The sequence below is a fragment of the Myzus persicae genome, unplaced genomic scaffold, assembly GCF_001856785.1.
Source record: "Myzus persicae strain clone G006 unplaced genomic scaffold, MPER_G0061.0, whole genome shotgun sequence".
Classification (NCBI taxonomy): Eukaryota; Metazoa; Arthropoda; class Insecta; order Hemiptera; family Aphididae; genus Myzus; species Myzus persicae.
In genome coordinates this window covers 341,949-356,578 of record NW_019102141.1, presented here as the reverse complement: position 1 = coordinate 356,578, position 14,630 = coordinate 341,949, and the positions used below count along the sequence as shown (strand labels likewise).

The 14,630-nt window shown below is 33.7% G+C and overlaps 1 protein-coding gene across 2 annotated transcripts in view; it reads right to left on the bottom strand.

Moving 5' to 3' along the window:
* LOC111031370 (optomotor-blind protein-like) overlaps positions 1 to 14,630 on the bottom strand; it is a 138,530-nt gene that overhangs the window by 23,340 nt on the left and 100,560 nt on the right. The window contains exon 1 of one of the 2 annotated variants that reach the window (XM_022311281.1): positions 8,181 to 8,653. The exons of the other annotated variant lie outside the window; for it this stretch is intronic. The gene's annotated coding sequence lies outside the window, so the exon portion shown is untranslated. Of the gene's footprint in view, positions 1 to 8,180; positions 8,654 to 14,630 lie in introns of those variants that run through there. 2 annotated transcript variants of the gene reach the window in all.

Below are 14,630 nucleotides of genomic sequence, written 5' to 3'. Positions count from 1 at the left end.
CAAAGGCTTTTTTGTTTCTAAGAAACTGCAACATGGCCGAGATGACACATCTGGTGAACATTTCAAAAAGAGTGAACGCCCGTACAATAATAGTTATTATTATCGTTTTTATGTTATTGTTATGGACAACATATACCGCATGCACTCGCCCGCCGCCGCCGCCGCCGACGAGGCTGCTGTTGCCGAGTCTTCGCTCTCGTATTTTGTTTCACTCTCGATGTGCGCACATCGCACTCGGTACAATGTATAAATATAAATTATGTACATAATATTAGAAGAATTAAAAATAAAATTAAACGGCCGATATTGCGACACACGACAACACACACACACACACACGCGCGCGCGCGTACAGCTAAACATCATATTATATACATATGCACAGAAAGTGAAACAAATTGTTACATTTTTAAATCTTCCGAATCTCCACCCCCGCGACCAGCCACGAGCGGAGATAATGATATTATTTTATGTGTACGCGATGGACGGGGTCGCCGTTGCCGCTGTCGGTGAAATGTGGAAGCTATGATACGTCAACTCGGCTCTATGTTATTATATATACGAAGGCTTTTACGACCAATAAAACGAACGATAATAAGACGGATTTACCGGTGTTTGTTTTAGCGTTTTAAATTGAAAGGATACTATTTTAATCCTTTTAACGCGCTTGCTCGAGCCGGATTGATACGCCTTTTACGCCGCAGTCGTCGTCATAGTAGTGTACATTGAACTCTGTCCAAAGAAAATAAACCAACTTCTTTACCACCGCCGCCGGACCGTTTACAAAAATAGATACCTTTTTAACAAACAACCCTTGTGAAATCGTCGTCACGATTAGTTAGATTGACAGAAAGACATTATTGTCTCGAAACAAGTCGGGCGAATCATATAGGCAATTTCGATACTCTCTATTTACGTTCTCCCGTCATGCAGTATGATAATACAAACATATTATTTTTTTTTCAAATGGTTCTTTAGATAATAAGTCGGAAATATTTTAAGAACAAATTGGCTTAGGTAGTTACAATACATTTTTTTCGACGGTCAATAACTAGGTACTCGAACTATAGGATACAAAATACAGATATTTTATGTTTATTTTATGGGCATCGTGGGTCTCGATATGATTTAATTCACAAAATATCATTTATAGAGCTCTGTCCTTATTATGAGCACAACATTTGTTAGATTGTGCAGGCAGTGCTTATCGGCCACGTTCGAAGTGTAGTACGACCGTAGCGGATCTTGATAATATAATGTGAATTGTAATAAAATATAACAATAATATGAGATTCGAAAACTGGATGGATCAAAAGAAATGTATGATATTATTGTTCGCGTTATATATATATATATAGTATACCTATACATACCGCGCTTTATGGAACATTTGTATTTATAATAATTAGATGTTGTATACACAGCGGACGTCCAGTAAACACACGATGCATAAAGTGATAAACCGCATACGTGTAAATTGTATAGGATGCTATACATATACGTAGCCACGTAGGTGGATTTTACGGCCGAGAAACGGATATTGTGAAGAGTGTATGTGTGTATATGAGTGTGTGTCTGTGTGTGTGTGTGTGTGTGTGTGTGTATGTGTGTAGCATGTGGTGGCTATAAAGTCGGTTGATTTATGCGATTTATTAAGGAAGAAAAGATGAAATCCGTAGGAGAATTAGGGCTGAACCTTTAGTCGTCGGTGGTAGAATTTTTCGTTTTACTCTTTATTTAATTTTTTTGTTTCCCAGAAACACATGTTGAATGTTAACAACGGTTCTGCGCTACAGGCAATATGTATACGCAGGAGCTGCAGGAGGTGGCGAGGTGTGCAGGGTTTTCGTAGGACATATTTGGGATAATGGCAACGATGGTGGTGGTGCTGCACGTGACGACGGTACAGGAAGACACTGACAAAGGACTTGCATTTATTTATTTTATTATTTTTTTTTTCATGTATTCAGAGTATCAGAGTACCTAACACAATATTATTATTCTCCGTCTACCAATAATGTGTTACGAAAATTAGATGGTAAAATGCTCATTTATGCTTTTTTAATACGCAAAATTATGAACATTGCCGTAACGGTTTATGTGTAGGTACCTGCCATAATATTAGTATACCTATACTTATATCTAAGTCATTATTTTTTCACGTTTAATATTATTATGTTCGTGATAAGGCGAATTACGCTTATCTCGTTATATGAGCTTGCGCCGGTTTTTTTCTGGCAGCCTGACAGCAGCGGCACGGCGTTCACTAATTAAATTAATTCGGAATAGTTTTCCTACACCATTATTATTATAATAATAATAATAATAAATTTCTATTATTGATATATAGCCGCATATATATTTGTAAATATAATAGTGCACCGAATTACACATAACCTTGGTAGTGTTCGGTGACTCGTTATCGGCAACATTAATCAGATAATTAATATTCCTTAAGGGTTTTTTTCTGCGGTAATACGCAAAGGCTTATATCAAAAATGATTGGTTCGCTTTTTTTACTTATATAATCATTCCACATAAAAAAAAAAATAATTGTAATAATTAAATAATATTATATTAAATACCTAAACGTTTTCAATATATCTCGAGCTACATACGTAAGATGCGCGTGATGCGTCGTTCATTATTTACTGACATAATCTTATAAATACAATATCATGCATGAGCTCGTGTGTATATTGTACATTGTTTTTCTTTTATGGAAACGAGTCTCGTGAGATTATCGAAATTTAAGTACTCCTGACAGAATATAGAACAACCAACAGTCCTTATCTATACAGTCTATATAATATACAGAAATAGAGAAACCGTCGTAAAAACGCATATAATAATTCCGACTTCCAAGGTTTAATATCTTCAAGATGTGTGACAACAACAAATGATGACCGCATATACACGCACGCACATAGGCCCGCACCCGATATTTTTGGTTTTTAAAAAAAAAAAACCATCTCTCTCCAATGTTTGTCTCGGCGGCGAATATACTATAGAGATACGAGTTCTCAACTACCGCGGCGAGCATATATAGGCAATTATATATTTTATATGTCGTCGTTAAAAAAAAAAAAAAAAACAACAACAAAAAAGACCCTGCACCCCTCAGGGCTCATTAAATATAGAAACCCTCGGCCGGTGCCGGAAACGTACGGAAATTGTATCGTTGTTGTTTTTATTGTTAACACGACTTGGGGATTAGCGGTGCGCGCACCCCGAGATAAATGAGATTTAACCAACGCACGCACACAGACACACACTCCGTCACATAGGTACCCACTCTATAAAAGTCTTCTCTTGTACATAATATATATTTATCAGCTGTATTCTGTACATCAGACTGATAGGTGTACATGACGAATAATAATAATATCCTTCCGCGGTGGCGTCGTCGTTTTTGATGCGCCTGCACCAGTATATAGACTCGCGCACACTCCCGCGTGTGTATACCTATACATTACATAATATACACTGCATGTACGTATAATTACTGACGATTATTAATTATCGTCGACTGTATATTATATTATATTACGCTCCCGTGTGTATTATATATGTGCCGTATGGAATGCATGTGACCCCATCAAACAACAACAACGGTCGCCTTATTATTATTATATGTATATATAATATTATTGTACATGTACACCAATCCTTTTACAATGCGCTCCATTTATTAAAAAAAATAGAATTAAATAAATAAAGAACACCCGAACACATACATATACAGACACACACTATAATATGGTGTATTAATGACGTTTGTCGAGTCAGAAACCGAACCTTCGTTATAAAAATATTGCGCACAGGCGCACCGGTATTTAATATATTAAAATATAATGATAATAATAATATATAATATACAATATTATAGTAATATGGTCAATGAATGCGCTTTGTTTTTGTTCGACACACGGCGATGGTGTGGCGAATACCCATAACGCCAGATGGGTTATAAAATTCAGGTTAGCTCATCGATTACAATACAATAAAAATGTTAACTATACGTACTTTTTAAGTTTAAACGATCAGACTACCGAAAAAACCCTAAAAGACGTTCGGGCGATGAATATTTTAAACGACAATGTGTTTCGAGCTCACTAGCTCGGAATCTATTCCAATTTGAATTATGTTGTAATAAATAATAATTAATGATCGTATATTTCACACGCCAGTTCCATTGACTGGTTAAAAATAAAAAATAAATACCATTTATTTTGGATGATTTTTGGTTTCACCTTTATTGCAAATATTTGACTTTTTCTACAACATATTATGATTTTTTTAGTGCGTTCATTATATTATAAGTACCTACCAACTTTGCCTTTTTTTCAGTACGTTAAGACAATAATTAATTATCCACAAACTTGGTATTAATTTTAATGAATATTTTAAATGTTTAAGAAGATCATTTTCGGCTTCTCTGTCACACCGTCACACTTGCACACCACAATACTACATTAAAACAAGAATTAAGCACATCACTTTGCAATGGATTTTCAAACTTATAATATGATTTATGAATTTTTTTATTTTTTTGCATACCATCAATGATTTTTTGCATTAATCGCCTGCTTTGTTACTGTACATATCCGAACGTACAAAATTATGTCGGTCAGCCTGAAATATAGTTCGTTTTATTTTCGATTCATATAGACTGCACGCGTATGTAGTGGCAATATAGATTCCACATGATATATTATTATATTTTATTATTATTATGCGTTACTCTTGCACCAACATTATGTAAAATACTAACGGTTTTAATTTTTTTCCTTTGGTTAAAATTCGTATCAAAAATAAGATTTTTTTGTTTTGTTATAAAAAGACAATCTTTACCCCCGCAGTATAATTAAATCATATTCTTGGAAAATATTTTATGGTTTTTTTTCTTTTAATTGTTACTTACAAAAAATTCTGTTACTCTGCCACATTATTACGGTTAATGTAATAATGTGACATTGTCAAGGCAATGTCTGTGTGTTAGTGGCGAAGAAAAACGAGTGCGGATTTATTCGCTAAAAATACGGATTTTGTTTTTATTTTGTTTTTTTTGTTTCACTAAAAATCATTCAGCAAATGCAACATAACAACAGAGGACGCCCAACTGTGTTGTATTAGAGACAATTAAAAATAGTTGTATCTAAATATAGTTATTTCATTGTATGTCCGATTATAATTTTTATAAAAAGAGAAATGGATCGTAATAATTAAAAATTAAAAATATATCTTGTCTAGAACAAAATATAAAAGGAACATAAACTGAGAAGTTCTACTTAAAACTACCTACTTCATAATAAAATAACAAAAGTAATGATAAATGCATAGGTACCATTGATTCTAATTATTACAACACACAACTCTTTTGTATTGATTAATGATTTATAGCTACTTAATTAATGTTCCAAATATTAACATTTATAGCACTATATAAATAATAGCAAGAGGCAAAGTTGAATATTATTTAGGTATATATTATATTTATATATGTATGTATAATGAGTTTGATCAAATGATTGTACAACATAGTAAAAAATACTAAAAAATCTGTTTAAATTGTGATAAAAAACTACTTAATGTGAGAATGTTATAAGTTTAAAAAAAATAACACGATAGCTATACCTTCAACCAATCACGAATATCCATTATCCATTGTCTTTTCTTGTCTACTTTCGTTGTAAAATATTATAAGAAAACCATCATCAAGAATTTTTTGAAATAAACTCAAAGAAAATGCTTTATTTATAGTTTATTTTATACTATCCGGTTAACATAATATAGAACTGAACCTAATAAATCAAAACACAGTGATAGTAAATAAATTGGTCATTTCGAATATTATCATTGGTAGATAAAAAATGTTTGGAAATTGTTGAAACATTTACCTAACCAAAAACACACACAAAAAAACCAAAACAATTTTCAACTAAGAATTTTTAAAATCAAAGTATAAATTGAGTTGTATATAATTATTATAAAAATTAAAAGATACGATATTATATTTCAGGACAGCAATCGATTAAAAATTAAAATAACTTATATAAATATAGAAAAAAGAATTAGGATGTCTGCTCGGATCTACCAAAACAGTAATTAGCTTGAGTATCACTGAACATCGTTATATTTAAATGACGACATGGCGTATACAAGTAACAAATTGCACCAAGCTGATGAATGGATTTAAGTAAAAGATTTGCCACAATTTTTACTTCGCTATTAAGAAAATTAATATAGAATACACATGCAATATTAACACAAAAATCGTAAAAAAACACTGTTCGAACAGTCTCAAACGGACTAATAAAAAGGTGTAATATGTGAAGGTACAAACTTTTTTACTCTTAATTTTTGTATAACATTGTCTTGTAAATGACACTTGAATTTTTATTTACATAATATTATACACATAATTTTAATATTATTTTCCCCGGTTAGGTACCGGTGATATGGACGTATCATGTTAATGAGATTAAACGACGCGTCGAAAAAATCGTTTGAAACTGGGCACGCGAATTTGTATATTTTCCCCATTTTTTTTTTTTTTTATTACTTGTCGGCACATTTACCAAAAGACGAGAACACCGGAAATTCGTTAACGTCGTCAATCTTTTCATGTGTGGACCTGCTAAACGGTTTCGGTCAGTTTCAGACTATAATAAACTCAGTTCATAAAACTTCATCATAAAGAAAAAAAAAACTATGTTTAATTCATAGTTTTTTGTCAAACAATGCGATATTTTTTTCTTACGATTCCCACCGCCAGCATCATGAGTTATTTATTTTATTAGAATTTTTTAAACATTTTTTTTTTATAAGGCACGTGCGAGTGAACAACACGCCTTCCGATCCTTGGTGACCGCAACGCCAAGTAACCAACGACAGGAAAACATCAAAGAACCGATGTAGTGTAAAAATCGCAACACCTTTGTAAACGTCATTCAGACACCGTGAGGGTCCATTGCCACCGCGGTGTGCAATGAACGGAATATTATGATAATTATTAATATTCCTAATAAAAAATTAGGATATATATATTTATATACCTACACAACATCAAAGCGACCAGAGTTAATGAATGGCCGGTTAACACGCATAATAATATAGGTATATACACAAATAAAATATAATAATATAAACAATATATTAAATAACATGATTGTATATTGTCATATGTCGTTTTTATTTGTTTATGTTTTCATAATTATATATTATATATTGTTAAAATACAAATAATTATTGACACAACTGATTGGGCTGCCAAAGCATGTTAACGGAAACGATAAAAATTAACGTGTATAAAATATTATAATAGTTGTGATAAAAATTTCAATGTTTTTTTCTAAATGAGAAACGACCTTAGTCAACGATTATTATTGTTAATGGCCACGTGAACCTGAATAAAACAAATTGAATGGACGATTGAATTTGTTTTCCAATGTACCAAAAAGTAATATACTTATATGTAACAAAAATACATAATAATAATATATATTATACCTACATATAATCTAATTGTTTCTTTTTTATATATTGATTTAGTTTCTCTTTTTTCTCGGGTATTTAAGTATACGTGTAATTAGTTTGCCAATTAAAATTCTGATATTGTTATTTAAAAAACCATAAGTTTCTAAGATTATTATTTCTCAACTATTATACTTATAGTAATGAATTTTTATTGTTTTGCACGAGTGCATAATATTAAGTTCGATTTGATTATTTGAATATTGGAAAGCGACAAAAGTCAAATGACCAACGGATTATGTTTTAAAGTACCTATGAAATGAAAAAAATGTATTCAAATTTAAATTCGCACTTAGCGATAGAGAATCTTAACAGAAAGTAAACAAATTAAAAGAAAGTATGATAAAATATAAAACTATAATACCTATAGGTACACAAGAATTATAATTTTACACAATATAGAGAAGAATGAAGATTTAAAGTTAAAAATTAATGAAAGCAAATCATAATCACAATGTCTAACGATTGTTAAAATCTTCGATTTTTCGAACACCATATGAGCTCGATAACATCCTTCAAAATCTCAATACAACTTAAAACACTCACAGCAGGTTACCGTGATTTCGTTGCCCATATAATAATATATATTGGTAAAATTATTTTACCAGGTATACGTAGCGCAATGGAATGAGAAGATCACTTACCGGAATAACTATTGTGAACGGAACAGACGACACCGGCCGGCAGAGCCATTGGAAGATGAAAATAAAATTTGAATAATTGTCAAAAAAAAATTAGAATAGTTTATCGATAGCTCGCGGTCATCATAACGCGAGACGACAAAAATCTTGTTTAACTGAGTAAAAATCGGGAAAAAAAATTGTTCGTCGAAAACCCGCGGGTTTGGGGAGGTGGAGAAAATTGTCGCAGGCGCGTGGGCGGCTCGCGGTCTGCGGACAGGCGACGGACAGATAGAGTGAGCGAGGTAGGGAGAGAGGGAGAACGATTAAACGCGGACCGACTGTCGAATTACGAGAGTGAGAATTACGGGGGAGTGAGAGAGAGGTGCGTACAATTTCGGACGAGCCGGCGAGCGAGCGATCGCGCGAGACGTACTGGCACGCGTAATACGTTTGAGCACACCGTAAACGCGCGACGTACACCGACTGACTGACTGATGGAACAGTTCGCCTTCCCGTGGCGGCGGCGGCGGCGGCGTCGTCGTCGTAGTCGTCGCCGTCGTCGTCGTCGTCGCGTCCGTCGGAGGGCGGGTGGACGTTCGGGCGGCTGCGGGTGCTGCTGTTGCCGCCGCCGACGATGGGGTTTAGTGGTGCTGGACGCGCGCGCGCGCGTGCTCGTGTATGCGTGTGCGTGTGTGTGTGACGGACGTTTCGGGCGCCGCCGTTGCCGGTGGTGGCGATTTTCCGTACGTACGCCGCACGCCCCCGCCACACGGAAGGCGCGGTGTGTCGCGCGCGGCGCGGTGGGGTGGCCCACACCTTTTGTCTCGGGCGAATCAAAAGGTTGGAAAACAAAGAACCGCCGCCGAGACGGTCCGCAGGCATGCGCCCCGGCCATTGTTACGGACCGCCGCCGACAACGTCGTCGTCGGCGGCGGCGGTGGCAACGACGGTCCGGCCCGGCCTCCTACTACTACTACTAATACTACTACCACTTCTACTATACTACCACTACTACAACTATTACTATTACTATTACTGCTGCTGCTGCTGCCACTGCCGACACAGCTATAGTTCCTACTGCATAACATTATTTTACAGTTGGATAGTGTCATCGCGTCCACTGTTATTTTACAAAATAGGGCAAAATAGTCCATAATGACTAAAACCGGATTCCACGATTTTTCTCTGATTTTTTAAACATATTATCATAAGGGTTGGTTGCCTTGGTACCCTAGGCCACCAAAACCAAGTTCTCTGTAAAACTTTATACTACGATTTGTTTTAGGAAGATCCCTTAACATTAATTTTTTACATAAATACTAGCATGACGTTCATGAATTGGATAAATTCTCGACGTTATAAATACAAAACCACGATCAACAAATTACGTATACATGTCAGTATTAAGATCCCAAAAGCAATAATACAATTAAATCAGATTGTTTGAATATGTCATAAAACGTTGCATTTTTATTATAAATTTATAACGGATTACAATATACTTTGCTCAGGGTTTACTAGAGTCCCCAAAAATTAAAAGGAGGACATCGCTGCTACAAATTATACGTAGGTTATACATTATATCTATATGTATTCAATTTTCATAGGCCATTATTAAAATTTTAGAATTTCAAATTATAATATTAAAACATTTTGTATATATAGCTATTAAAGACTATAAGGTATAGGTTAAGGTTAAACTTTAAAACCCTATAAGCACAAGGGGGTAAGTTTGTTATTTCAACACTTTATTTTTATAAAATAACTAGAGTATTCAATCTGACAGTCTGTTCTGAATATTATGGTGACAATTATTGTTATATAATCTGATTACTTTTCGTTTGTCTTTTACATTTTGAGGAGCACTTATCTCTATTATCATAAGGGAACTTTTTTTTTAAACGACTTCAGCTATTATCATATTTTGTTGTTAAACATTAACTATATTAGACTCTTATACGTGTGCGTTTGAAAGTGTGCGTGTGTGTGTGACCACTCCTATACCTACGAATGTATACTTTCTATCATACAAACTCAATTCTTATCGTATACATCTACGCATGTCACTATAATGTATACGTGTATAGTGGCAATCGTCTTAGACGTTTACAATTTGCATTTAACGCGCACCTATTTACAAACAACATAGGTATTGCTGTTGCTGTAAGTTGTTGTTGTTCTACGACCTGCAATCATCAACTATTTTTGTACCTATACTATATAATACTCCTTAATGTACTTTCTACCAAACATATAAAATATATAGGTACATGTGTTTAATCAAATCCTCGTTGCCTGTCGTTCATTTAACCAACTCTGTCATCCGCATCCGTTAACGATCTTTAGATAACTCCTATATTTTATTACAGCACGTGAACATATTATATCGTTTCATAACTTTTTAGAGTTAAATTCATATTAATTATTATCACCACGTTAATTTTCAACCAATAATTATACCAAAACCCACCGATAATTCATATTTTTCAAACTAATGTGCAAAATAGAATGGAACATAAATATTATAATCATCATTATACAGTTAATATATACATTATCATACTAAAAGATGATATAATCGATTCCGTTACGTTATATAGTTCATTGAATAATAAAGTACACCTTTAGGTATACGATAAATACATACGCAGCAACATTATAACATAATGATTAATCACTAAATATGAAGTCAGTTCTTTTGTATATATATGAAAAAAAATGTTATTGACATCATCGTCATGTAATTGGTTAGAAAAAATGTGTTTGTTCCTCAAAATATCTCTGTTTAAGATTACCGTCATTGAGTTCATAAACAAAAGCCAAGATGTTCATTATAGAATATATTACATAATTGCCATCAAAATAAAAAAATATTCCAGAAAAAATAGTACCCACAGATAAGAAAAGTATGTTATTCAAAAGATTTAATCATATATAATATATTATATATAGGTAATACATTTGTTGGCTAGCAAATTTGTCGACGCATTCCGCACACATGTCATACCATTATATATTATTATACTATATGAAGATCGTGTGATGTTTATCTCGCACGTGTACACATATAAATACTTGAAGAAAGAAATTGTATGAATTATTTATTGAGACGAACCATTCACTGGCGATTTTCCTGGCTTTAACCGACCGAATAAGCTCATATATAATATATATATATATATATACAATAATAATATAGCATATATAACAAAAATAATTACACGACTTTAGGTTTTTGGATAAGTGTATGGAGTATTTGTATATACCAATTTATTTAGCATTACGTGTTAAATTTTGCCAAAATTTTCATATTTTATATAATATGTACCTATATTTGTAGGTCATTGTTATTAAAGAAGAAAACAAGAACTCGAATTAACGTAAGAAATGAAAAATTATAACAAATAACAATTAGAACAATAGAATACAGCTCTAAAAGAAAGAACATCTTGAAAAAAATCAATTAATCGTCATCATAATAATATAATGGTTGCTGCCTAAAATATATATTTTTTAATTGTACCGGTGTATAAGGTAGTTGCATCACAGTTAAAAAACACCTAAAATAATTTGTAAACTGCATTTTTTTCCTATAGCGAGTTATGTTTACTTAACAACAGTCGTCGACATTTATGGGTATATAAAACCGATCTATGTTATTATATATAATATATTTCAATCCAATAATAATATAATATATTGTATAAACAACTCAATATAATATTATATAGATTACGTTGATATATATATATTATTGCGATATATTAGAGAAATATCAGAGGAAGGTGCCTATATATAAACTCATAAGTCAAAGTCTCGTGTCCAATCGAGCAAAAAGGTCCAGTTAGGAAAATAAAAACGTACTTACCAAACCTTCTGTATATATGTTTTTTAGGTGTTTGTAGTTTCATAACGATAAGTGATGTGTTTTCTTTTTACTTTTATCATTTTCAGTATGAACTTATATACATTATACCGTCTATCATGATCATTTTTCATAGATGTGGTTAAATATGTTCTCAAAAATAATAACTTCCTACAACATATAATATAATCATAACATTGAGAATGCTGAATATAATAAAGATCTATATGATAAGAATTTTATTCGAATTTGGGCATTAAACCGATTTCCCTTTAGTGAAATTTTGACATTAGCTTATATTACTAACTGATAAACAAACTGACGTTTACCTGAGGCAATAGTTTTAGTTGTTACATTTAACAATATTTTTTTTAGCTTTAAACTTATTTTTTTTTGTACCAATCGCAACAAGGACAAACAATTTTTCTCGTCACTGGGTGTGAACGTTAGGACTAAAGTTTTTGTGTTATCATATATTTTATACTTTTAGATTAACAAATTCATCAGTTAAATTAGGGACACAGTTTAAAAAATATATATAAATCATTATAGACAATTTAAACCTGTATAATATGTCGATAAAATTGTTCAAATGTGATAAAAGATTAATAATTTAATTATATTTAGTATTAAATATATAATGTCGACTAATATTTTTTTATATTTATATCTTACCAAAGTTTAGAGATTTTTTAGTAAATAAATCTAGTTACCCAATACAAGCAAATAGTACGCGGGTCAATTTAAAGTTCTGGTTTTCGTTGTTAAGCTATATAGAACAATTGTGGTATCTGATTTCAGTGATAATTTATTTATTCTATTAGTCTATCATGAGTAGATACAACCACATTATATAGGAGGGCAGTAAAAGCAATTGTAAGATTCGAGCACCAATTAAAAATAAACAAGTTAAAAGAATTGAACTGGGGAAAAATAAATACATTTTTCCCAGGTTTTGGCGGCGAAACCGGCGACGGCAACGGTTTGGCAGAAAACTAGTCCACTGCGGCTCAAATTTATTATTATAATTTTTTCTCTACCCCGCGCAGTGTTCTTCTTCATAACTCTCCACCGCTATGTGGTTATTATTATTATTATTATTATTATTTATGAAATATGATTAAATGAGTCGCTTTCACAATATATAAACGGCGGTCCTTGTTATTACTTTGTACAGCTGCCATACTGAATTGGTTGGCCCGTGACGTTTGTTTGTTTTGCGTGCTTTACAGACTATATATGCGAAACTTAAAATATCCACATCCCGAAATATCAAAAGCGATAAAAGAAGAAAAAACTGAACGCGTGAAAAACTGAATTTGTCGTTTCCGTATATAATTATAATTTATAATAATATTATTATTATTATTAAGCATGAAATAAAATATAATATCGTATAACTGCAGTCTGATGTATAAACTGCAATTCGTATACCTATAGGTACTCATATATAGACAACAGTGATAGAAGATGTTTATTTATATACAATGTTTCGAATGTGAAGTATTATTTAGGTATAAGGTGGTGTACGAACATTGAGCGCCTGGTCGAGCGTATCGACCTGGGTTGGTAGGTCAAGAAAGGGTTTTGGTCTATATATATATATATGAACGTATATATAAGATGTGGCCTTTGGGGAAATAACGATCGCTTTGCTGGCCGTACCCTCGGGACGGGGCGTTATTGATAGCCTCCTCTACCGGCCAAAACAGACAACCGTTCGACCTGTGCCTCTCCTTATATATATCCCTCGTCACCACCCACCCGTATATACAGTATATACACTCCTTATATTTCCCCCTACTTCTCTCCTCACCAAAGCTCTTTTCCACGTGCACAAGTATATAAATATATAGATGTGTGTGTATGTGCGCGTGCGCGTGAGCGTGTGTTTCTGTGTGTGTGCTTAATATATATATACAAAAGGAGAATATAAGGAATAAGACATGAACAGCAACAACGGCGGTGGAGAATCCAAAACAAATCCAAAAAGCAATACCCAAACTAACCGATCGTCCTGGCCGCCACGGACGAAGGACAAGAGAGAATGAAACGGTGTCGAAAATAAAAGGACGACTACGACGACGACGACGACAACGACGTCTTGCTTTATCGATCGTATTCTAAAAGCGGGCGAGGGGGGTCTTTTGAAATCACGTGCCCCCCTTTGTAAACCCGAGTATACAGTCGAAGAGACGGCCAAAGTCGAAGTAAGTATAGTGACGCGAGGGGTGGTGAAGTCGGCGGGTTACAATCGTGGACCCGCGCAATGGGAAACACGCCCACCCGTGCCCTTCCTTTCTTATCCTCTCCTTGCCCGAGAGCAAACGGGATATACCGAATACCGGGTGGTAGGGAGATGTTAAGGGGAAATGGGTGACGGCAAGGAGAAGGGTGGGCTATACACAAAACGCCCAGGGCGTCGTCGTGTAAGTACTATATATATTATATACACATACAATACACGAACGAGCGAACGAAGCGCGAACTCGCGATAAACCGCACGGCAACGGTATATAATACCCGATAACCTTTCCTTTGCCCCCCTCCCTATAACTGGACAGGTAGCTGAGGAACAGGAAATATTGTCGATTTTCCCTGGAATA